This window comes from Hypanus sabinus, chromosome 8 (assembly GCF_030144855.1).
Source record: "Hypanus sabinus isolate sHypSab1 chromosome 8, sHypSab1.hap1, whole genome shotgun sequence".
NCBI lineage: Eukaryota > Metazoa > Chordata > Chondrichthyes > Myliobatiformes > Dasyatidae > Hypanus > Hypanus sabinus.
The window spans coordinates 66,908,777-66,921,516 of record NC_082713.1 but is presented as its reverse complement, the minus strand read 5'-3'; positions in this window follow the sequence as shown (position 1 = coordinate 66,921,516).

Sequence of the window (12,740 nt, the reverse complement as noted above, 5' to 3'; positions counted from 1 at the left end):
TACACGAGGAGTAAAAAGCTTTATGTTACGTCTCCATCTGAATGTGAAATGTGCAATCATAGTAATTTATAATAATTTATAATAAATAGAACAATCAATGTAATACAGAGTACACTCAGATCAGCCTGAGTTCATCAGTCTAATGGCCTGGTGGAAGAAGCTGTCCTGGAGTCCATTGGTCCTGACTTTTATGCTGCAGTACCACTTCCTTGATGGTAGCAGCTGGAATAGATTGTGGTTGGGGTGATCTGGGTCCCCAATGATCCTATTGGCCCTTTTTACACAACTGCCCTTGTAACTGTCCTGAATCATGTGAGTTCACAACTACAAATGCATTGGGCTGTCCACGCCACTCTCTGCAGAGTCCTGCGATTGAGGGAAACTCCTTGACTGCACGTAGTGATCTCCATTTAACTTATTATGTGGTTTCTAAAACCATTTGCCTGCACCAATGATGATTTGGTGTGCCATATTAACGAAATTGAAGACAGTACTTATGCAATAAATTATTTTAAGTTTTATAGTTGTAATTAATTGAGATCACTTTGTAGAGATCATTTTTCATTTTAGCATGAAAGAGTCTTCCTGTTGATCAGTGTCAAAAAAAACCTCTGTGATTCACTGTTGTAAAACAAAAAAACATGAAAGCTTCCAATTGGAGTGAATACTTTTTATAGGCACTGTATATAATTATGTTTTGAACATTCCTATGGAATTTGCTTCCACCCTTTTTTCCTGGTGAAAATAATTCTTTCCATTTCTCCTCAAACTAGTTTTCTACTTTCCTTAGATCCATGATATTTGGCATACAGTATTTGCTTGATCGAGACACCCATAATGTTGAATATTTTCATAAGATTTCCTCTCAATCTTCTCTGCTTTAAAGAAATCTGTCTTAGCTTCTACATTCTCTCAATTTTACTGCTGTTCATCACCATCTCTGGTACAATTCAAGTTCTCATCTTCTGTATCCTTTCCAAAGCCTGTCACCCTTCCTACACTGTCATGCACAGAAGCACAGACACCATTGCAGCTGAAGCCCATTGCCAGATACAAAAGTCTTCATGTGATTCTTTTTATATATTTTCTACAATCTGTTCTATTTACAAGTTTAAATTTTCCATGAGTTCCCTTTGCTGTCTTACCCACTTGCTTGGCTAGCTTCAAGAATTTATGAAAATATACATGTTTGTTGCAGAGTTCTTATACGCATCTTAATATAGTATAATTTAGGTTATGTATTTCTTTCCATGTTGCTCTCTCACGTGAATCATTTCACAGTTTCATCTGTGGATCTGAACGAATACACCATGTCTGTCACAGGCTTTATTAAGGCAGCTGTACATGAGAGTGCCCCCCCAAAAAATCATTCAGAGTCATCCTCATCCAGGAGCCCTGAGAATTACAATCTGCTGAGGGCCAGATCAGAGGCATTCAAGTCTGGTGACCAAGTAAGTTACAAGAGGTCCATGTTATAATCTCTGGAAAGCCTTCTTATGGGTGAAGTGGCAGTTTTGGACTAAACTTGAATTAATGAAAGATGTTTGACAGTGGTAGCAGGGCATGGATACCATTACCTCTTATAAAGTTAAACCAAGCAATGTAGACGACCGCAGGGCTTTGCTTCCTGGTGAGCTCAGTGCCTTCTATGCTCACCTTGCCTTTGCTGTCAAAACATGAAGGAACCATCACAAACTCCCACAGCCTCAGTTGATCCTGTGATTTTTGTCTCTGCAGCTAACGTGCAAGTAGCCTTCAGTAGGGTGAACCCACAAAAATCATCTGGCACAGTCAGGGGACCTGGCCAAGTACTAAAGATCTGTGCTGATCAGGTGGCTGGAGTGTTAATGAGATCTTTAACCTCTCACTTTGGCAGTCTATGTTATACATTTGCTTCTATTCTACCAGTACCTATGAAGCACATGGGGGTGACCTTCCTCTATGACTCTCATCCAGTGGCACTTAATTCACAGTGATGAAGTGTTTTGAGAAGTGACTTGGATCTGCTCCAATAGAGCAAAGGGCCCACAGCAGATGCCATCTCATTGGCTTTTCACTCAACTCTGGAACATCTGGACAGCAAGGATGCATACATCAGGATGCTCTTTATCGACTACAGCTCAGGATTCACTACCATCAATCCCTCAGAACTAATCAATAAGCTCCAAGACCTTGGCCTCAATGCCTCCTTGTAGAACTCAGTCACTTTGAATTGGCAGCAACATCTGCTCCATAATCTCTATCAGCACAGGTGCACCACAAGGCAATGTGCTTAGCCCCCTTCTCTACTTGCTTTACACTTATGACTGTATGGCTAAGCACAGCTCCAATGCTATATTCAAATTTGCTGATGATACCACTATCGTAGGCTAAATCACAGGTGGTAACAAATCAGCATATAGGAGGGAGACTGAAAATATGGCTGAGTGGTGCCATAACAACCTCTCACTCAATGTCAGCAAGACCAGAGAGCTGATTATTGACTTCAGGAGAAGGAGACTAAAAGTCCATGAGCCTGTCTTCATGTGAAGATCAGAGGTAGAGAGAGCCAGCAGCTTTAAATTCCTTGGTGTTATTATTTTGGAGAGCTAGTCCTGCGCCCAACACATAAACGTAATTATGAAGAAAGCACAGCAGCACGCCTACTTCCTTTGGAGTTTGTGAAGATTTGGCATGACATCTAAAACTTTGACAACTTGTATATGTGCATAGTGGAGAGTGTATTGACTGGTTGCATCACAGCCTGGTGTGGAAGCACCAATGCCCTTGAATGGGAAAGCCACCAAAAAGTAATGGTTACAGCCCAGCTTATCACAGGTAAAGCACTCCTCACCATTGAGCACATCTACATGAAGTGTTGTCATAGGAAAGCAATGTCCATCATCAGGGACCTAGGACATGCTCCCTTCTTGAAGAAGGCTACAAGAACATCAAGACTCACACCACCAAATTCAGGAAAAGTTATCACCCCTCAACTATCAGGCTTTTGAACCAAAGGGTATAAGTTCATTTATCTTCACTTGCTCCATCATTGAAACGTTCCCACAACCTATGGATTCATTTTCAAGGTCTCTTCATATCATGTTATCAATATTTATTGTTTATTTATTATTATTATTATTTCTTTCTTTTAGTATTTGCACAGTTTATTATCTTTTGCACACCGGTTCAATGCACAAGTTGGTTTAGTCTTTCTAATAAGTTAACAAATTTCACAACATCTGCTGGTGATATTAAACCTGATTCTGATTATGGTTATTATTCAATGGATTTATTGAGTATCCCCACAAGAAAATTAATCTCAGGGATAGATAAGGTGACATAGATATACTTTGATAATAAATTTTACTTTGAACTTTGAACTTCCATTATCAACCACCATCTGCCGTATGTCCAGCTAAGTCAACAGTTGTCTTAGCCCTCCAGAACTATTTATTGTGTCTCAACTTCTGTATCATTTTCAGACTTTCAAATTTCACCTGCTGATTTCTGTATCACTAAGAAAAACAAAGTGTCTGATACTAACTTACGAGAAAATTCACTAACAGATATCAAAGGATCTCTCTACAGCTCTACCTCTTTTTTATCCCACAATCAGTACCCACCTACAAACTTCTTACCTTTAATCAGAAAATTTAAACACCATTTAAATCAAGTGTTACTTGAACATAATGATTTTCATCATGGTGAGTGTCTAGAATATGGATCTTGCTACCACCTGGAGTAGTTTAGGTGTATAGCAACTATTCATTTCAGGGAAAGCTGGGTACAGTGGGGGGAAAAGGAACAGATGGATTTGCTGACAAGGTGAGATGGTGAAAGGAGGCTTGTGCAAATCATAAACATGAGCACAGACCAATCTGGTTAAAAGATTCAGTATTGTAAATCCTATGAAATACAATTTTTTCTGTTTAGATTAACATTAGTATTGCTGATTGATAAAGAAGTTCAAGAAATAATTATTTTTAAATGAAACCCTGTGAAATTTCCAATGCATCACTGCACTGTGGAATAACATGGTCTGGTTGTGCTGCATCTGAAAAAGAAAATCAATGATAATAAGAGCATTTGTGTAGCTTGACAAAACCTTACACCATATAGAACTTACTTACGGTCATTTTAAAAAGCAATGGCAAAGATACAGTTACAGAGGATTGCATTTCTCGAGGGAAAGGTTCAATGGTCCAGAATTTCTGGAAAGGTTGGGATTGGAAATGTGTATCATAAATTTCTCAGTCTAGTTTCTTTTTGTTGAAAAGTTACTCCCAATTTTTCTTCTCAATTAGTATATACCGTAGCAAGTGCAATGCCCATGCAGGAATTGGATGAACGTCTCTCATGCTGCACAAACAGCAATTAATCATTTGTGCACTGGTCAGCAAAAGCAGCATAATAACCATAGTGTACATTTTGTGGGACAGTAACTGATTAACCCTCATCGACTGTTCAAATGCTAACATAGATTACTGCTTGAAATACTCATGGTTCATTTGTCTCTGTTACTTTAGTCTGCCGGTAGAATGTAATTTCTCAGTATGAAACTGCTCTGGGAATTAACACTGAAATCCAAACCTGTTCCTATTGGCATCATTCATTTTGCCTTCAGTTGGACTGCCAGCTTGGTTTGAACAGAACAGAACAGGCGTAAACATCACATTATTGGAACTAGCTGTCATGAAGTGGTTCTGAATGGGAAGCTGGAAGCAGAATCTAACATCAGGTAATATGTAAACTGACTCCCTGCTAGGATTCCATAGTGCACAGTTTTTTAACCTTTCTCTTCTACTATATATAGCCCACAAATGGCAACTAAATTAGTTTGCCCTGAAAGTCGGCATGGAGATGGGGATTAGCCTACATCTGTTAATTTTATATTGTGCAGCATGACAATTTTGTTTCAGCTGGGGACCAATATGGTTGATTAACTGGCAAACAGTCAAAGCTGGCCTAAATTACTGAATATCATTCTGTACCTTGTAAAATAATTGCTTTGTAGCTGAAGTAAGTAATAGTGCATTCAGGAATTCATTTTGAATGGGAAAATATTGATGAATACGCACAAGAGACTGGGCACAAAGTCTTTAACTCTGTTGTGCAGGGCAAAGTAGTGGAGAGGAGGTACGTTCAATGCACACAGGATTAGGAATTCTTCCTGACAGACTAGGGGATGGCGAGGGGACAGGGAGATACCAATGATGCCTTGAGGATCCTGATGCTGTGTTGAAACTGAGTGGTCTGCTGCAAGTGGTCTGCTGAGGATCAGTGTCCTCAAATGCAACAACATATCCTGTTCACTCCACCTCTGGCCTCAGATACTGCCCATGGCACAGCAGCGCCTCCACTCTGTGTCAAACAATGTGAACCAGTCAGGGCTCACCATTGATTTAGCATGTGATGACATCTGTGTCAGTTGTTCAATCTTGACAGGTACAGTAACAAGGAACATGGCATACAGACACAATGTCTTCTTCCATGACCAAGCAACCAAATGGAGCAGGGGACAGGCACAGTTGCACTGGTCTACCCCTGCATCATAGTTAGTGTTAGCTACCATTGCAAAGGGAAACAACAGAAGGTCACACTATCCTTACAATTAGCCCATCTTCCCACTTACTACTTGCCCTGTATCCCAATTTTTTTCTTATTTAGAAGTCATGGATGGAGTAAAGAGACAGCCGATGCTTTACACCCCCCACTCCCCCACACCCCCCAGATCTTATGCCTGGATTCTTTCGGCTAGCCAGGGGCACTAATTGGTCAGGTAGTGTTGAAGGAAGGCAGCACTGACATTGGTAACAAAACAAAGTCACTGAATTCAATTTTGATCTCATATGCAGCAGCTCGGTAGATGAATTTTACTTTGAGGGGAGATTTGCATGTGATGACATATCAGGCATGATAATCCTGTAGCTGCTGAAGGGATCAATAACAGGAAAGATGACAGCCTTTAGAGGGCAGGATCATATGTACAAGGAATCAGATAAGTATTCGGATGATGTACAGTGCAAAAGCAGCCAAATAGATATGAATGAAATGGCACTTGCTGACCGCCTTGCTTACTCCTGTCTGTGTTAAGAAGCTTTCTGGGTATTAGTGAAGAATATTAAATCATGGTCTGCCCCGTGAAATGGCAGAAAGGGACTTTGACAGCTGTCTAACATGCCCCTGGCTTAACTGATTCTCAAACCTGCCAATATTTTGAACTTTGTAAACATCCCTTAAAACTTGAAAACTATCAAAACTTTTAAAAATTAATACTAAATGTTTCTTAACTAAACAATGGAAGTGACTTTACATTTTCCATCATCTCCAGCAGCTGCTTCTGTTTCTGCAAAAACTAGGTTCTGCTTTTGGGGCGATTCCTCTTGTGGAGTACAAAGTCAGAGAGCCTTCTGGAAGAGACTGGTGTCTACAAGTTCATAACTTTGTAGTCCCAAGCACAAATCAGAGAGTCCTAAGCCTGGTCATATTAAACTAGGGAAATGCTGGCAGTTCCACAAGCTGAAGAAAATAAAGCCAAGATAATTTGTTTATTTTTACCTCACAATATATTGCTCATGGAAAAATAAACTTGCTTTTGCTGCAGCAGCTTGAAATTATTGTAAAGATAAATGGACCATAAACATGCATGGAAGTGAACAGAACAACACTTGACTTATTGGGACTATCTCAAATTGGAGACAAAGGGAAAAATAAATACCTTGCACAACTCTAATAAAGCAATCAGCATTCAATTGAGATCATAAGACCACCATCAGACACAGAACCAGAATTAGGCTATTTGGCCCATTGAATCTGCTCTGCCATTTCATCTTGGTTGTCCCATTTTTCCTCTCAGCCCCATTCTTGACCTGTATCCCCTGACCATGCTCTGACCAGTATATCAACCTCTGCCTTAAAAATACCCAATGACTTGGCCTCCACAGCCACCTGTAGCAACAAATTCCACAGATTCATCATTCTCTGGCTACAGAAATTCCTCCTCATCTGTGTTCTAAAAGGATGCCCCTCTATTCTGAGGCTGAGTCTTCTGGTCCTAGACTCTGCCACCATCCTCTCCACGTCTAATCTAGTCTATCAAGGCCTTTCAATTAGGTCACGCTTCATTCTTCTGAATTCAGTGAATACAGGCCCAGAGCCATCAAATGCTGTTCATATGACAAGGCATTCAATTCTGGAATCATTTTCATGAACCTCCTTTGAACCCTCTCCAATGTCAACACATAATTTCTAAGTTAAGGGGCGCAAAACTGCACACACTACTCTAAGTGAAGCCTCCCCAGTGTTTTATATAGTCTCAACATTAATTCCTCGATTTATATTCTGGTGCTCTAGAGATGATTGCTGACATCACATTTACTTTTCCCATCACTGACTCAACCTGCAAATTAACTTTTATGGAATAATGCATAAGGACTCCCAAGCCCATTGATACCTCAGTTTTTTGTATTTACTCTCCATTTAAAAAAATAGTTAACACTTTATTTCTTCTATCAAAGTGCATGCCCATACACTTCCTGACACTGTATTCCACCTATCACTTCTTTGCTCATACCCCTAATCTGTCTAAGTCCTTCTGTAGACAATCTATTCCTCAAAGCTACCTGTCCCTCCACAATGGGAGACAATGACCCTAAACATAAAAGCCAAAGCTACACAGGAATGGCTTAAAAACAATAAAGTTAATGTCCTGGAGTGGCCAAGTCAAAGTCCAGGCCTTAATCCAATTGAGAATTTGTGGTTGGACTTGAAAAGGGCTGTTCCCTCGCGATCCCATGCAATCTGACAGACCCTCAGCAGTTTTGTCAAGAAGAATGGGGAAAAAGTTCAGTGTCCAGATATGCAAAGCTGACAGAAGCATATCTACAGACTCAAGGCTGTCAAAGGTGCATCTAGTAAAGGCAGACTTGATCAATTATTTTATGTCTTATATTTGTAATTAATTTAGATTATTTTGTAGAGATCTGTTTTCACTTTGACATGAAAGATTCTTTTTTTCTGTTGATCAGTGCCTAAATAAACCCAAATTAAATTTGCTGTGATTCAATGTTGTCAAACAATAAAATATGAAAACTTCCAAGGGTGGGGGGGGTGTGTGAATACTTTTTATAGGCACTGTAATGTAAAAAAGATTGTTCCCAATACAGACCCCTATGGAACAACACCAGTCATCAGTAGCAAATCAGGAAAAGGCTCTCTTTATTCCCATACTTTACCTTCTGCCAGTCAGCCACCATAGGCTCATAGCTTGTTAAGCAGTCTCATGTGTGGCATCTTGCCAAAGGCCATCTGAAAATCCAAGTTCCCAACATCCACTGATTTATCTTTACTATCCTGCTTGTTCTTTCTTCAAAGAATTCCGATTGTCAGATAAGATTTTTCCTTGAGGAAACCATGCTGACTATAGCCTATTTTATCATGTGCCTCCCAGTATCCTGAAACCACATCCTTAACAATTGACTCCAACATCTTCCCAACCACTGAGGTCAGACTAACTGGCCTATAATTTCCTCTCTTCTGCCTCCTTCCTTTCTTGAAGAGTGGAATGACATTTGCAATTTTCCATTTTAATTCTTCTGGAAGCATTTCATAATCCAGTGATTCTTCAAAGATCATTACTAATGCCTTCACGATCTTTTCAGCCACCTATTTCAGAACCTCGGTGTGTAGTTCATCTGGTCCAGGTGACATATCCACATTCAGACTTTCAGTTTCCCAAGAACCTTCTCCCTTGTAATGGCAACTTCACACACTCCAGACCTCTGCCATCTGAAACTTACAGCACGCTGCTCGTGTCTTCCACAGTGAAGACTGATGCAAAATACTTTTTCAGTGCATCCGCCAGTACCTTGTTCCCCATTACAACCTCTTCAGCATCATTTTCCAGTGGTCAGATATCTACTCTCAGCTCTCTTTTACACTTTATGTATCTGAAGAAACTTTTGATACTGATTTACTGTTGTCCACCTTGATTCCTTTTTAAGGGATATGATATGAATTTTAAAAACCAGTTAATCGAACACCATTTAGAATTACCGGTCCTCAAGAAAACATGCTCTGTGTTGGTGTTTGTAACTGTTTTATATATTCAAGGAATAATTAAATGACTGTAAAGGAAAGATTAAAACAATTAACTATGTTTATTTTTTCTCCAGTCTGCATTATCTTTTCTCTTGTTCTTAATTCCAACTTTATCCCTTAAGTAGTTCTTCGCAGTGGCTGACAATGTTCCATTACAATCCTATTTCTGCAAATTATATCCGGCTGTTCAGCACAGTACACCTGTTGTCCACCAGAAAATCCTGACCTTCAGTGTGTATCTGACTTGTGTACCATTGTACAGGCACAGCATCTGGTCTGAGATGACTCATAAAGAGGGTGTTGCTAGCAATTCTCTGTAAGAGTGCCCGACACAGGTAGGTAACTTATGTCTTTACATGCCATTGTGGCTGGAAGTCAGCTATCAATTCACTCAGTTACCCGATTAAAACAGAATCAAGCCACAGAAAGGACCAATGCAAAATACTGCAGAAGCTAGAGAACTGATACAAGAATATAACAGTAGATCACAAAAAGCCGATTGATCTAAAATGTCTGATTATTTTGCTCTCCACAGAAGTTGCATTTCCAGCATGTTCTGTTTTTTTTAATAAAGAAGAGAAATAATGGGGTGGAGTTTCAAGATGGCGACATAAACATCTGCCTTTTAGGTGCTCTTCATTTTTTCAACTATAAGCACCCTTTAATCAAATCTTTTTGAACTTAATCATATGAGTTGCTACTTCTGATTAACTTTTTTTTTCCTAAAACAATATTTGATCTAATCTTGTCAAACTTAAAATGGCTACAAGCAAGAAATTGTCTAAGGATCCTTTTCCCGTCGACATAATTTCTAATCTTCTGGATGCTAAACTTGCGGGTTTGGAAGGCAGATTAGAAGGTAAATTGGGAAGTAGACTGACAAGTTTGGAAAATAAGCTTACCATGAAAATATCTGAACTTGAAGAAGTTGATAGATCGCTTGAAACTAAGCTTCAATCGCAGGCATCAGATATTCAGCGGCATGAAGATAAGATCACGACTCTTGAAAAATCAATTTGTGAAAAAGTACGTACAATTGAAGCGCTGGAGAAGAAGATAGAGTTGACTGCTAAAACTATGGATCAGTATAAGTTTAAAATTACTGATCTCGAAAACCGATCTCATAGACAGAATTTGCGTATCATCGGATTTCCCGAAAAAGTTGAGTCCGGTGATTTAACTGAATTTTTCTCTAAATTATTGTGGGAAATTTTCGGTGATGAAGGCTTGCATACTAAACCTGTTATCGACCGCGCTCACAGAGTTGCGAGATTTTCGGCTGTGTCTGGTAAACCACGAGCGGAGATTGTTCGCCTTCATTATCCTCGGGAGAAAGAGCTTTTAATTCGATTAGCTCGTAAAAAAGGTATGATCTCTTACAACACCAAATCATTTCGAATTGTTGAAGATTATTCATACGAAGTAATGAGAGCGAGAATCGCTTTTAAACCAGTGATGGCAGAGATTCACTCGATTGGACTTAAACAAGCTTTAATGTATCCAGCGAAGCTTAGAATTACGCTGAACGACAACAGTCAGCAATTTTTCAACACTCCGGAAGAAGCGAAGAAATTTGTTGAAGAATATCGATCTTCTAGTGCAACTTGAACTATGTGTTATATTGAAGATTTTTCGGAGAGAGGATGCCATCTCATTTTAAGTTTTAACCTATGAAGCTGGGTTACAACTTCTTATCCTGATCTACGGGTCTGGTTCTTTTTTTTTTACTATCATCATTGTTTATAGATGCTCTTTTAATTTTTATAATATCTTTTTTTTATTCTTTTTTCTATTTCGGATATACACGTTTATATTTTGTAATAATGATTTACTTTTTTTTCAAGATGTCGTTTCTTTTTCCCATAAGACTTTGCTTTCTGTAAGCGTTTATTTGTTTGCCTGTACTTAGAAATGGGACGAATGTTTTGAATTTTTTAGTCTTTTTTTTATATATTGTAGTGTCTATTAAATCTTTCTTTTAATCCTATTTTGATAACTCTTTTTTATTAATTTTTTTTAATAGATTGCTGAACTTACATTTATATTTTGCAATATGGCTTTTTCAAAATGTCGTTTCTTCTTCCCATAAGTCTTTGCTTTTGAAACATCATCTTTCTTGTATTTGAACATGGAATTTTTTTTTAAAGGTATATTACACTTTCAAACTTTAATGTTTATACTTTTTTTTATTAATGATTGTTTGTTTTATTATATTAGTTTTTTCATCCTGACTGATATATATTTTCTTTTTGCAATGCTATATTTAAATCTGGGTGTTATATAGTTTTTAAAAAATCTTTTTATGGAGCTGCCATCTTGAAATGGGGGTAATGTTAGTGTTAGATTATGCGCCTGCTGCTTGGCTTTCTTTCAAAGGGTGGGGGGAGGGGGGAGGGATCTTTTTTCACGCTTTTGCTTTTTATTTTTTTGCTTTTAGTTTATGGGCCAACTTTAAATTATTAATATTGTTGAGGTGTCATGTTCTCCGGTTGCTCCTGAATCAATTTTCCTTCTTCCTGAATTATGGGTTATGTGTCTTTTTAACCTTTTATGATACACACAACTAATGTTGGCATGATGGATAAATCTATTAACTTTATCTCTTGGAATACTAATGGTTTAAATAATCTGATTAAACGTAAAAAAATATTTAAAGTATTCCATAGATTGAACGCTAATATTATTTTTGTACAGGAGACCCATATTAGGAGGGAGGATAATCAACATTTTTTTAGGTTCTGGAAAGGTCAACAATTTCACTCGAATTGTACCGCCAAAATTAGGGGTGTGTCTATTTTTATAGACCCCTCAATTTCGTTTACACATCATGAAATTATTTCTGATCCATAGGGCAGATTTTTGTTGATAACTGGTTCACTTTTTAATCGAAAAGTGATTCTAGTTAATATTTATGCTCCAAACTTTGACTGCCCTGAATTTTTTAAACGTTTATTTACTTCCCTTCCTAATCTAAATGAATATATGTTGATAATGGGTGGAGATTTTAATTGTTGTTTGAATCCTTTGATGGATAGATCTAAACCTATTCGAACTCTTCCGAATAGATCAGCCTTACTTATTAATTCTTTTATGGTCGATTTGGGAATTACTGAAATATGGCGGTTTTTGAACCCTAAAGATAAAGAATTTTCATTTTTTTCACATGTATATCATAGTTATTCTAGAATTGATTATTTCCTTATTGATCATCATTTATTAACAGATGTTACTGATTGTAAATATGATTCTATTGCCATTTCAGATCATGCACCTTTGAAGTTATCTATCAAGATCTCGGACTCTTCCATTAATACTAGATCTTGGAGACTCAACGCTACTTTGTTTCAAGATCCAGAATTTATTACCTTCATAAAACAACAAATTGACTTATTTTTTTCAACAAACTATACCGAAGAGATTGACAGAGGAATACTTTGGGACTCCTTCAAGGTTTTTATTCGTGGACAAATTATCTCATATTCTGTTGGTAAAAGAAAACAAAGATATTTAGATATAGCTTTATTGGTGGATAAAATTAAAGAAATTGATAAGATTTATTCCGTTACTCCTACCAAAGAACTTTATAAGAAGAGTGTTGAGCTTCAAATGGAACATAGCTTATTATTATCTTCTTCAATTGAGAATCAATTAATCAAGAC